This window comes from Balearica regulorum, chromosome 21, assembly GCF_011004875.1.
Source record: "Balearica regulorum gibbericeps isolate bBalReg1 chromosome 21, bBalReg1.pri, whole genome shotgun sequence".
NCBI classification, from domain to species: Eukaryota; Metazoa; Chordata; class Aves; order Gruiformes; family Gruidae; genus Balearica; species Balearica regulorum.
This window is the reverse complement of record NC_046204.1, coordinates 5,008,975-5,020,496: the sequence shown is the minus strand read 5'-3', so window position 1 is coordinate 5,020,496 and position 11,522 is coordinate 5,008,975. Positions and strand designations below refer to the sequence as shown.

The 11,522-nt window shown below is 38.7% G+C and overlaps 1 protein-coding gene across 3 annotated transcripts in view; it reads left to right on the top strand.

The window, feature by feature from the left end:
- Positions 1-11,522, top strand: part of CTNNBIP1 (catenin beta interacting protein 1) — a 35,340-nt gene continuing 23,818 nt past the window's right edge. The window contains exons 1-3 of one of the 3 annotated variants that reach the window (XM_075773209.1): positions 1-245; positions 3,979-4,058; positions 6,666-6,705. The gene's annotated coding sequence lies outside the window, so the exon portion shown is untranslated. The remainder of the gene's footprint in view (positions 246-3,978; positions 4,059-6,665; positions 6,706-11,522) is intronic. The other 2 variants (XM_075773208.1, XM_075773210.1) reach the window with 2 other exon arrangements.

Genomic DNA, 11,522 nt, shown 5'->3' with positions numbered 1-11,522 from the left:
GGTGGTGCCTGCGGCGCCGCCGCTGCCCTGGGCGCCGGGACGCGGCGGGTCCCTCCCCCGGAGCCGCCCAGGCACCTCCCTCCCGCTCGCCCGCCTTGGGCCGCCGCGGTGAGTCACGACGCAGGAGGCGGCCGCTCAGCTCCGCTCCGCTCGGCTCCGCTCGACTCGCTCGCCCGCCCTGAGCGCGCCCGGCTGCCGCCGCCCGTGCCGCAGGACCGCCGGGGCCGGCCCGGCCCCGCATGCAGGTGAGCGCGGCTGCCCTTTGTGCGCGGCGCCCGGCCGTGAACAAAGGCGCTCGCCCGGGCCGGGGCGCCGCTCCGCCGGTCCCGGGCCTCCGCACCTCCCCTCCGCCGCCCCGCCGGGGCCGGCTCCCGCGCCCCCTCCCCGGCCCGACGCGGGGCCCGGCTCGGAGCCGCGGCCCCTGACCTTCTCCGGGGCCCGGCGGCGGCCGAGCGGTCGTGGACGCTGGCAGGCCGTGGCCCCGCGGCACAGGTATGGGAGGTGCCTTTTTAATTTTCTGGCATCGTCTCTTACGTCATGTGGCACTCTGTTTCACGGCGGCGGTGTCCCACCCCAGCAATGGCTGCATTTTTGTGGCAGGTGAAGTCATTCCCACGTAGAGCTGCTTAAGGTGCGCTGGAGCCGTCGGGAGGGCAGGTGTCACGTCCGCAGGCAATAAAACACAACGCCTGGACGCCCCGGCGCAGGGCAGCCCCCGTTTGTCGCACAGAAAGTGTGCGGTGCTGCACCGCGTTCTGGCCCATGGCCTGAAGCGCCTGTAACGCACGTGGGAAAAATCTTCTTGTCCGGTGTTTAATAGAGGGCTAAAAATTGTGTTTTGAGAGCAGCTGAAGCAGCGCTCCGTAACTTTCAGTTTAATGTAAAGATGGACGGTATTTGTTGGCACACAGTAGTTCTGTATCTCTTGGAAGGATATGTGAGAGAGGAACAGCATCATTTTCTAAATTGGAATACATTAGTACTCCAGAAAGCAGATGAGAGATGATAGTAGTTTCTGCTTAACATCCAGATGTGCTTTGTCAGGGTACGTTTGAGTTGCATTTGCTTTCTCCTCAAGAAGAGAATATTTTGCTCTGTTGTATATCATCTTTTATTTGACCGTTCCTCATCTTGGCACATTGAATAAAATAAGCTTTGATGCTCTGTGAGATGAGAGCAAGACATTCTGCAGACGTGGGGGTTTAAAAAACACACACACACAACATCAGACTCCACAAAACAACAAACAAGTTAGGTACGCGTGTTCAGTTTTCTGATCTGACTTGCCTCCAGTATGGTGTGTCTTTTGAGTATTTTAAGAGCATAATTTTTAAATACATTTACAAAATCAAAACCTTATATTTAGATTTTCTTGGCCGCTGAACTTGCAAGCTGTCAGCTTCTTTTGCCCTTGGTATTTTTGGAGCTCATGTATGATGTGAAATAGCCTGCTAAGGAGAAACACTATGTAAATTGTGAAAAGTGAGGCTAAACTACATGCTACAGGGGGGTTATTTTGAAAATACAGGTGTTCAAGGTGAGGGGGCATACAGAAAGCTACATATTACAATGTATTTTAAATGCAGGCTTGTTATCAGTATAAAAGCTACTGTTTGCCTTGAGAAACAGATTCAGCAGAAAATGGTGGCAGATGTACTTGAGATACATCAGAGTTGCTTCACTTTGCCGTTAGTTGAAAAGGCATCGTCCCTTTTATTGTATCTCTGGCATCTTGGTAGAAATTGGCAGCTTCTTCAGTATAATTTAGATTTGTTGGTAAATGGATTTGCACGCTCTCTTAGTTGACGTGGTGCGTTGTAACAGTGCAAATCTGCAAGGAAGTATGTAGGATTGAACAAACGCAAGAGCAAAAGCCATTTTGAACAAGTGCACTGGTAATTGGTTGGCTGAAGTTTTACGACTTACCCCAAAATGCTTCAAAGCAGTAGTTCTCTCTTTGTTCATTTTAAGCATTGCAACAGAAGTTATGAAAAGTTATATTGGGCATGAAAGTGCTGTCAGTATTCCTTTTGACGTCCAAGTGGGAAGATATTGAAATTTTCACCGGGAAAATCATCCCATGGCCTGATGGGAGTCATTGTAATCCGTATGTAATCCATACATACCAGATACACCACAGCTGTCGTTTGCTGGAATGCCTGCCTGCAGTTGTGTGTAGGAGCTGTGCGTACTGCACGAGCAGTGTAGGTGCGTGGTGAAGGAGGGCTGTTTGCTCACAACACGAACTGAAGCTTCTGTCTGTTGTGTTAACAAGAACTGGTTAATACTCATACATTTCACTAGATATAGACCATCATAATGTTAAGTATTAGGGCTGCACGGAAAGCAAGATCTGAATCCCAATTTTATGGGATTCCATCCTCTGCCACTTCCCTCCTTCCCCATCCAGGGTTTTAGAGTAATCTAACTGTGCAAGAGGACAGAGAGGCTTCTGAAACAATTTGTGTTATTTTCTGAATAAAATCAAAACCTCAATTTTGTAATTGAAACGTTGACTGTGATAGACATCAATGGCTAAAAATTAAAAATCATCCTTCGGTTGCATACAGGCAAATAAAGTGAACATCTGAATGTTTGATATGGTGAAACTAATGTTAAAGGTTGGTGTTTTGCCTAAGAAACAACTTGTGTGAAATTGATCTGTTTATGTTAGTTTAATATGAGTTTTTTCCTTTCCAAAATGTTTGTCATATGTAACCAACATAAACATTTATGATTTTTTAGTAAGTATTTAAATTTGTAAGTTTGTTGTTGACTACAAAGCATCCCTCCTGAGCATCTGACCTAGTTTCAAGTGTCAAAAAATGCACCCAAGTGCTGTGCATACAGACAGGCAATGGGCTTGGAGAAACTTCCAGTACAGTTTTTTTCCAAAAAAGGAGGACTGGGTATCTTCAGAAATATTTCTATACATGTGGATGCAAAACTATATTTCTTTTTATTGCAAGCTGTCATCAGATTGGATTTCCTGATGAAATGCACCAAGGGCAGTAGCAGCTGTTACAGCTAAACCACCCCATTGTGTGCATAATGCAAAACCGATTGAACCTGATGTTAATCTTTTTAATCAGAAAAATTATCATCCTAATAAATATGCCAAATATTTATATTCTGGGAGTTGGGATAAGTGTTATAGCTAGAAGGTGGTTATAATTCAGTTTTCAGATAGTGAAAGTGAATTACTTACTCTGCTATGTTTCCAGATATGTTAATAGTCATTATGGTAAAGCTGGTCAATCATGTTCGTTATTTGAACTATCAATGTGGTACTTATGGAATGGTATGGTGGGATATTCAGCCAAAAATAAACCTTGATTTGTAATAAGAAAGATGCCAAAAATCATAGTGTTCAATAGTTTTAATTGAGCTCTCTTTAAAAAAAGCACTTAGTCCTGTATGTTTTTACCAATAGACTAACTGAAATCTGTCTTGTCTTTTAAGATTCTCTCTGAAATTGTATTTTTTTTGTCTTCTGTATTAAACCACATAAGCAGAAACCATACATAATTCATATTGCCTTTAAAATTTCTTTTAAAATAACTCTGCATCACAGGTATTAGAGATATTTTTTTTTGTTCATTTTGAGAATTCTGATTTGCTGGAAAAGTAATAGTATCCATTAATTTAATTCCAGTAAAGCTATTGCATGTGTACAAGTAAGCGAATAGTCCCAGAAGATGTTTATGTGTTGATACTGATGTACACCAAAGATGTACATTATTGGAATGAAAACGTTTTGTCACCTACTCCACATCCTAGGAAATGGTGGTGGTCTAATGATCTTGCTTATAAGTACATGGGAGAAATGATAAGTAACTAGGTTCTAAATGTACTGAAAACTTTTACCAACAAACTTAATTTCATTTAGAAAAAAACCACAACCACTTTGTTTACTATTGTTGATACTGTTGTATCTCTGAGAATGGATGAGACTTACAGTTCTTTTTCCCTTTAAAGAGCCGTGGCCTGTCCCTGAACTTCGATTGGCATAAGAAGGCAGATAGACCAGAATGAGCAAAACTACGGAGTGTTAATAGGTGAGAAGAAACCAAAGATCAGAAAAATAACTGAAAAATGTTAGTTGATAACATAGGAGAACACTCTTCTGACTCTGGGATTTATTTTCAGGGGAATCATTATGAAATTAACTTTCCTCATTTTTTGAGCATTTGTTACTTGTTTCTGCTCACTACTGGTGATTTCGCAGAATGTTACAGTGTTTACATATGGTTTTAAATGTCTGCTTGAATTTAGGAAGTGTAATCATACTTTTTGCTTTTCAATACCTATTTTCATGGTTTTACAGAATAGCAAATCTGCCAAGTCTATTTTTCTTTTTTAGAAGGTAATATATATCATAATTATTAATGCTATTTTAAAACCAAACAAACCAACCCCACATCCTAGATATCTCATCTGGAAATAAACTGCCATGAAAAAACCCTAAAAATTTGAACTTCTTGCATTATTGGAATTCCTGTGACTGACTAAATTAGCTACCGATTGGGGAACAGAAATGGAGCCAATAGATTTGTACAACCATTGCACCTGCCTCAGGACGTTCTGTTTTATTTCCTGCAAATATGTAGACCAAGACTTTTTGATTTTTCAGAAAGTCCATTTTCTCTGTTATGAGGGTAACTAACAAATACGGAAGCAACTTAAGTAATCAACTCTGTTTATGACCATGACCAAGCTCTGAAACTTTCTGACTCAGTTTATCCTTCTATAAAATTAGTTGACTGCTTCACAAGAATGTTAAGGTGTTTAATTAAAGTGTAATTGTTTTGCCTCTGAACTCATCCAGGTCCTGATTCAATACCCATTGAAGTCAGTGAGGAGCTTTTAATTAATTTCATTGAGCTTTAAATAAGTGTACATGTATGCACACCTGTGTATGCTGAAAGGAAATGTGACCTAAATTTTTGGAGCAGAGTTTCTGTAAAGGAGCAGTGTAAATACTGAAACAGTTTAAGGTAAACTACTCATGGAAGGCTTGTTGTAGAAATGAGGAGGGGATAGTGGCACCGCGGTGATCTCTGGTGCCTGTTGCCATACTAATATAATTTTAATAGAGTTTCCTAACTTTCAGTGTGCTGGATCTTATATTGAAAACTGAAAATTTCATTGTGTCCTGGCAGCTTGCTCAGTTGGTCAGGGGAGGCAGTATCAAATGTAAATATAAACACAGTAACTGAATGTTTATACAAAAATGATCAGCAATAACACATTTAAAATATAATTAACTTTAAGAGTTGATGCCAAATTGAGAAAAATAGGAGCATTCACATCTGCTTCGCTGCTTTTTTTCAGGAATGTCTGAGGATGCCAAATAATACTCATTGGTTTATGTGGAATTCATGAAAGATTTTGCTTAACTTCAGAGGTCAGAAACATCAGGGTTTTTAAACAGAACTTTTATCACTGAAAATTTGGTCAGCAGCTACGGGGAACTCAGCAAAATAAACCTTTCACAATTCACATAAAACTGTTCGCAGTGGTTTTCTTAATGCTTCACTGTCATGATTCTTAGTTCTCTAGCTATTACAAAATAAGTTTTAAACCTTAAACAAAACTATGTGTAATAGCATGTGAGGAAATAGCTTTGACGCTTTGTTGTTAATTTATCCATTTCATCGTTCTTTTCTTGGTAGCTGCAATCTTTGACATAACTGCTATAAGCGCCTTCCTTTTGTTGAGAAATTAGATATAATAAAGATATACTGTAATTGTACTAACAGTTTGGGAAGTGCAGAACTCTGTCTGCAACTTCAGTAATTCTCTTTCCCTGTTCTGCTTTAAATTGGTGGTTGTTGCAAACAATCCTGCTCCTGGAAACTTTCTGAAGTGGTCTGGAATCTTACAGTAGTTTTACCTTGTAGAAGGATCAGCCTTGCCTTGAGCATGGGCTCTGAGCTAAGACCTTTTGTTATTATTGGTATATATTGGAGTTTGATTAATCAAAATACGTAGTGTTGCATCTGCACGATGTCCCCATTCTTAGGGGAGGGATTGCCATTTATGCTGTATGTGCATTGAATTTTACATATATAGGAGATCTTGAGGCAATCAGTTTCAAGTATTTGACTTCATTAGTGTTGATCTCTGAATAAATCAAACTTGTCACACAGTTCCACATACAATTTTCTGTGCAGGTAGCTTGGTTGCTTTTAACATATGTGCATTTTCACTTTTGCCTCTGGTTCTTCCGGTTTTCATTGTACTCTGAAATTAATCAGTCCCAGCACTGATTGGGACTTGAAATAACCCTTAAAACCCCTCGTAGTCGGTACTTTATTTCTTTCCAGCCCGTGTGTATTTGTACAGTAGTGCTAAAGAGAGATTTCTGCTGTCAAACTAATGACCTCATGCGGATTTATTTCACAGTTCAGGGCTAATATAATTAAGGTAACATTGAAAATTGTGGCTAGGGAGGAAGGAAATTGCATCTCTTTTCCTGAGAAATAGGAAGTCTCTTGAAGGCAAGATTTCCTTCCTTGTAATCCCACTTTACCAAAAACTATAGAAAGCAAAATGTCTGTGGTAAAATTGGTGTGTAACTAGGAATTTGCTTTAAACTTGTGAATGTTAAAAGTCCTCTCAAAATTGACAAGGATTTTTTTCCTTCCTCCTCTCTTCATCAGATATCTTTGCAGCATGGTCTTGTTTGGTGACCTAAAGAAGGTAACAAAAATCCTTTTCTTGTGCTTTTTGCTTTTAATAAGTCCTTCAGAGAAGAGAGGAACTGGCATACTTTTGCACGTATGATTAGGACAACTATTTAGACCAGTTTATGAAATGCTACCAAGAAGAGTTGTCAAGGAGTATTATCTTATGAAGGTCCTAGGAGCAGGGGTCTGTTGCCCATACTATCCAATAATAATAATGATGCTGACAGGTCACTGAGGAGGCAAAGGTTTTGTGTTGTGGTTAGTGCAAAAAAAGATGATCAAGGAATATATTCATATAAGACAAATAGCCATTAATTCTTAGTTCAACTTTCAGCAAGAGCTATTATTAAAATACCTCTTCAAATGGTTTAAAAAACGTAACCATCCATTCATTCAAAACTGAAACCACTTCTTTGCTGTTTTGGTTATGCAGAGCATCCATGGGGAAAGCAACATAGAAGATTTTTTTTTTCCCCCCCTTCTCTAAAGAGGCAAGATAAGTAGGTATCATAAAGGGTATATTTATCACTATTTTACAGCAAATTTTATTGATGTATGAGGCCAGAACAGTATTTCATGTTGTTGTCCAATGATTAGGCAGTTTTGGTAGTCAACAACCATTAATCTAGGAGTCTGTGGCCCTAACACTGTACTTTGATACAGTATTGCAAAACATTAAGTACTAAGTAGTCACCAACCTAATAACAGCTCATGTTTTAATTGCTTTAAAAAAATCTAGTTAGCCATAATCTCTCTACTGTAAAAGATCTGTAGGCATTTTCAGTGTAAGATGTATATGATCTGGCATTAATGAGGTTCAGATGTCAGTATAAATTACAGGGCAGCATAGGTCCCATTTTAAATTGAAAGCTATCTCTAATATGCTGGGCATCTGTAGAAAGACACTGTGTTGATGAGTACCAAAGAAATGCCTGTAAATGTAATGGTGCTTCGGTGAGTGGAACAGGGGAGAGCAACCCTTCCGCTTGGCACCACTCACAAGGTCTGCTCTTTCTGGTTAAATGTAACAATGCCGTGTGCTTGAGTTGCCGAGAAGTTGGTCACTAGGCCACAGGCAGTTTGACTCCAAATATGGTACTTCTGGTTTTTGGGGGCTTTTATTGCATGCTTGTCAATTGAAATTAAATGTTACTGTCATTTTAATGGCTTACAGATACTGACTGGAATTTTGCCTATTCTCACTTTAGACTGTTCTGTAATGGTTTATGATTGGTTAATAGTGTCACTTGCCTTTTTGTTAAAGTTGACTGAAAAATCAAATTTTTGCACTAGACACAGTTTAATTTCAAAAATCTAAATACAAATACAGCATAACGAAACTATTTGGTTGAAAACATGCCAAATACTGAAGTGCTTCTCCATTAGCACTGCAGGTAATTCTGAATGTGTGCTTGTTCATGGGTATTTCTGTTTCCTGTTCCATTTTGAGGCACTTGAGAATTACTGAAGCAGGCAGAAAAAAAATCTTACACCTTGGACATATACTTTATCAATTTTGACATTGTACTCCGTTGTGTAGGGCTGGTAGGCTTATTTTAGGTTCCTTATGAAGACTGAACCAATTTCTTGCTTATCCAGTCAACTAATTCTTTATCAGTGTTTATGCTTCATGAGTGTAGGGCGTTTGTCCCATGCGTTATTTTTTTAGCCTGTTGACTTTCATTTCTGTGATATAAATGGCAGTCTTCATTAAACCCCAGTTTTAATGCTAGTGATCTATAAATCTTTAGAGGATTGAGTCCATCATTACCACTTTTTGCAGAGCTTCTTTGAAAATATGACTTTGGTCATAAAGCTGATTGACATTACAAGAAAATGAAGTGACCACAATTAATGGTCTTGATCTTCCTTGTGCGTGTTTGTGTATTGGCCTTGGTTCAGTTTCTGCAATGATCATAGAATAGTCATGCTGGAGGAGGCTCTGTCATTGGTGTCAGTAATTAATAGTCCAAAAATATGATACTTCATAGGCGGAGGTGTTATATGGGTACATATTTGTACAATGTGTAGCATGCCTATCATATAAAATGGGATAGATCTATTGAAAATAATTTGTTGATTCTTAGAAGCTGTTGATAAAATTTTTACCTGTTATTGGTGCTCCATTTTTTTCACTGGTTTATGATTCAAGTTAAAATTAAACTATGAAAACAAAGCTTAAGAAAAGGCATCTCAAGTTTGTTATGTCTATGTGCTGGAAACTGCATTTTCTGTTTCTGAAAAGATAGAATGTTTATGAAGAGATCCATAGAAAGCATTGCCGTAAAGTCTTGTTTTGATGATGGATGCGTAACACTTTTTTTTTTACAGTAGTAATTCTTTTGTGTGGGATACCTGGTAGTTAAAATCGTTGGCTATGTATCATTAGTACCCAATTTCCTGTCTAGAAGATTTGTAGCTTTGTTATAAATAGGGGAAGAGGTACACGAGCCTCTGTGAAAGATGCTAATGATTAGGACAAGAGCAGCACTCATCAATCCAGCCGTCGAAGACCATCTTGAGTAAAGTATTGGAACATTCTTTTAGAATTGTTTCTTTGACTGTGATAGAACTTGTGTATAAACCGCTGTAGGTAAGTGTCACTTTTTAAAGAATTCTCAACAAATCTATCTTTGAAGTGTGAATACCTTTGTGAAATGAAAGTCGTCTTTTAAGGTTTTGTTGCTGTTACTACATTTAATTTCAGAGGCTTCAAGTTGACTGACGTGAACTACCTAAAAACCTGTGCTGCCTCTTTTTACTGTATGAGACATGATAGATGTCTTCTCTTTGAGAGATTGCTGCTGTGCTACGGCAAAAAAAATAACCTGGTTTGTGTGTGCCTAAAGGTCAGGAGGCAAGCATTAATTTCATAAAAATGGTGATCATAACAGTAGGATTTATTTTTTTTTACAGTTAGCTTAAGCATTGATGTAAGAACTGGTTTAGTATATTGGAAAACTTTTTTGAATGCACTTCATTACTAGTTTTGAAGTCCTTTTTGAAACTCTGAAAGGTGATCCAACACTGGGAAAAAAAACCCCAAAAAAACAACTCTGCTTGTTTTTATAGATTTTTTCATGTCTAAACGATGGTGTTTGGGGCTGTTTCTTGTACCTCTTCAAGAAGGAAGACTCCACTGTTTTGTTAAAAAAGTTAAATCTAAAGTTTGAGATGCGAATCTACCACTGGAATTCCAGCTGTAAATTGACCAAAATCTGACACTGGGGTTCAGATTCTAAAGTCCAGCTAAAAGATAATGCTGAATGTAGAAACGAAGGGAGAAAAAAAAGTATTTAATATTCCAACTCTTACCGTTTACCTACAAATAGGTAGCTGTTATGAATTCTTCATTGTCATCTCCCTCTGGAGATGGGAATTAATCCAGTTTCCAGCTGCCTGTGACTGAAGGTCATGAGTCAGACTGAATTAGAGGAAAATTTGTAGCAGGAATTTGCAGACTCTGGTTCCTGACTTCAGGTTTCAGGCTCCAGCTTGGAAGGTTTTTAGGGCTCTAGCTGTTCTCTGTAAAATGTCATTTGAAAATTAACAAGGCTTAAAGGGACAGCATCCCCTTGCACTTAAAGCTTCCCAGTATGACCGTATTTTAACTGCTCAATAGTATAACTGTGGAGGCTAATAGCTTAACCTTGGGTAATGATATCATAGAGTTAAAGGGACCTCTTCACGCTGGCTGTTAACTCAATTTGTGTAGTGCAAAGGAAACCTGCAGTGGATGGTTTTATTCACCATAACTCCTTATCTGAGCTTTTATAATCCTGTCCTATTAATTGAGATTTTTAGCTGCCTCGAACAGAACCAGCTGGATTCAAGAAAAAAAAAATTGTGGCTGAACTAACTCCCGTTAGATTTCTTTTGGCTATAACTGGAAATGATACAAGATATTAGAGGTAGTCAGCTGTGACTTACATTTTAAAGAGCTTGCCAGATGGCCGTTGTAAGTACCCTAAATTATTAAGACCAAATATGTAAAATATTATTCACATTTACTGACAGCTTACTGCCTTTTTCTTTTTTTTTTTCTTTCTAAATTTAGGCTGTTCAAATTCCTGTTTCATTTTTTTTTTTTCCCCGTACCAGTAAAATGTGGATGTTAGGAATTTCAGCATTACAGGGGACTACAGTGTTGGGGGAATATGTAAGCTGAAGGAACAAAAGCTCGTATTGCTTTCTCATTGCATTAAATAAGCATGCCTTTAAAATTAAATGGGATGCTTAAGTATTTTACCTTATGCAAAATTTACAAACATAGCATTTTTTAGTATGTATGTTTTTCTGTTGGGATGTGACCTTTTTTGTTTTTTGTTTTTTTTTTTAAAGGTATGATGGGAGGAGAGTAATTTAAAGTTCTTTATTATGAACCCATCTGTGGCACTGTCCAGCAGAGAAGCCCTTCCAGGTTTTGAATTTGTAAAAGTATAGGTGGAAGTTAGGGTAGTATAGTTACCAATCTGTAATTTTCTGTTGCTGTGTGTTGGAATCCTCTACTGAAAGCGTTGAGACAAAACAGTTCTTGCCGGTGAGTTTGAGTTTCCTTAGGAGCTGTCTGTAAAACAGACCAGTTAAACTGAGTTTGAGTACAGATTTCTCCTGTCTACATTTTTTAGAAGTGAGAACATGGTAGCTGATGTTCTAAATCTAGTTAGGGGGAAAAAAGGGGGGGAGGGGGTGCTAACTGCAAAGGCAATATTTTTTCATTATATACAATACCGTTGTGTCTGGGGTCAGTAACTAAAGAGAAAGCCGGTATGGTCTTTTAATTTGGTTTTGGGAAGGTTTATATTTTATTTTCATTATAAATTTCTCAGG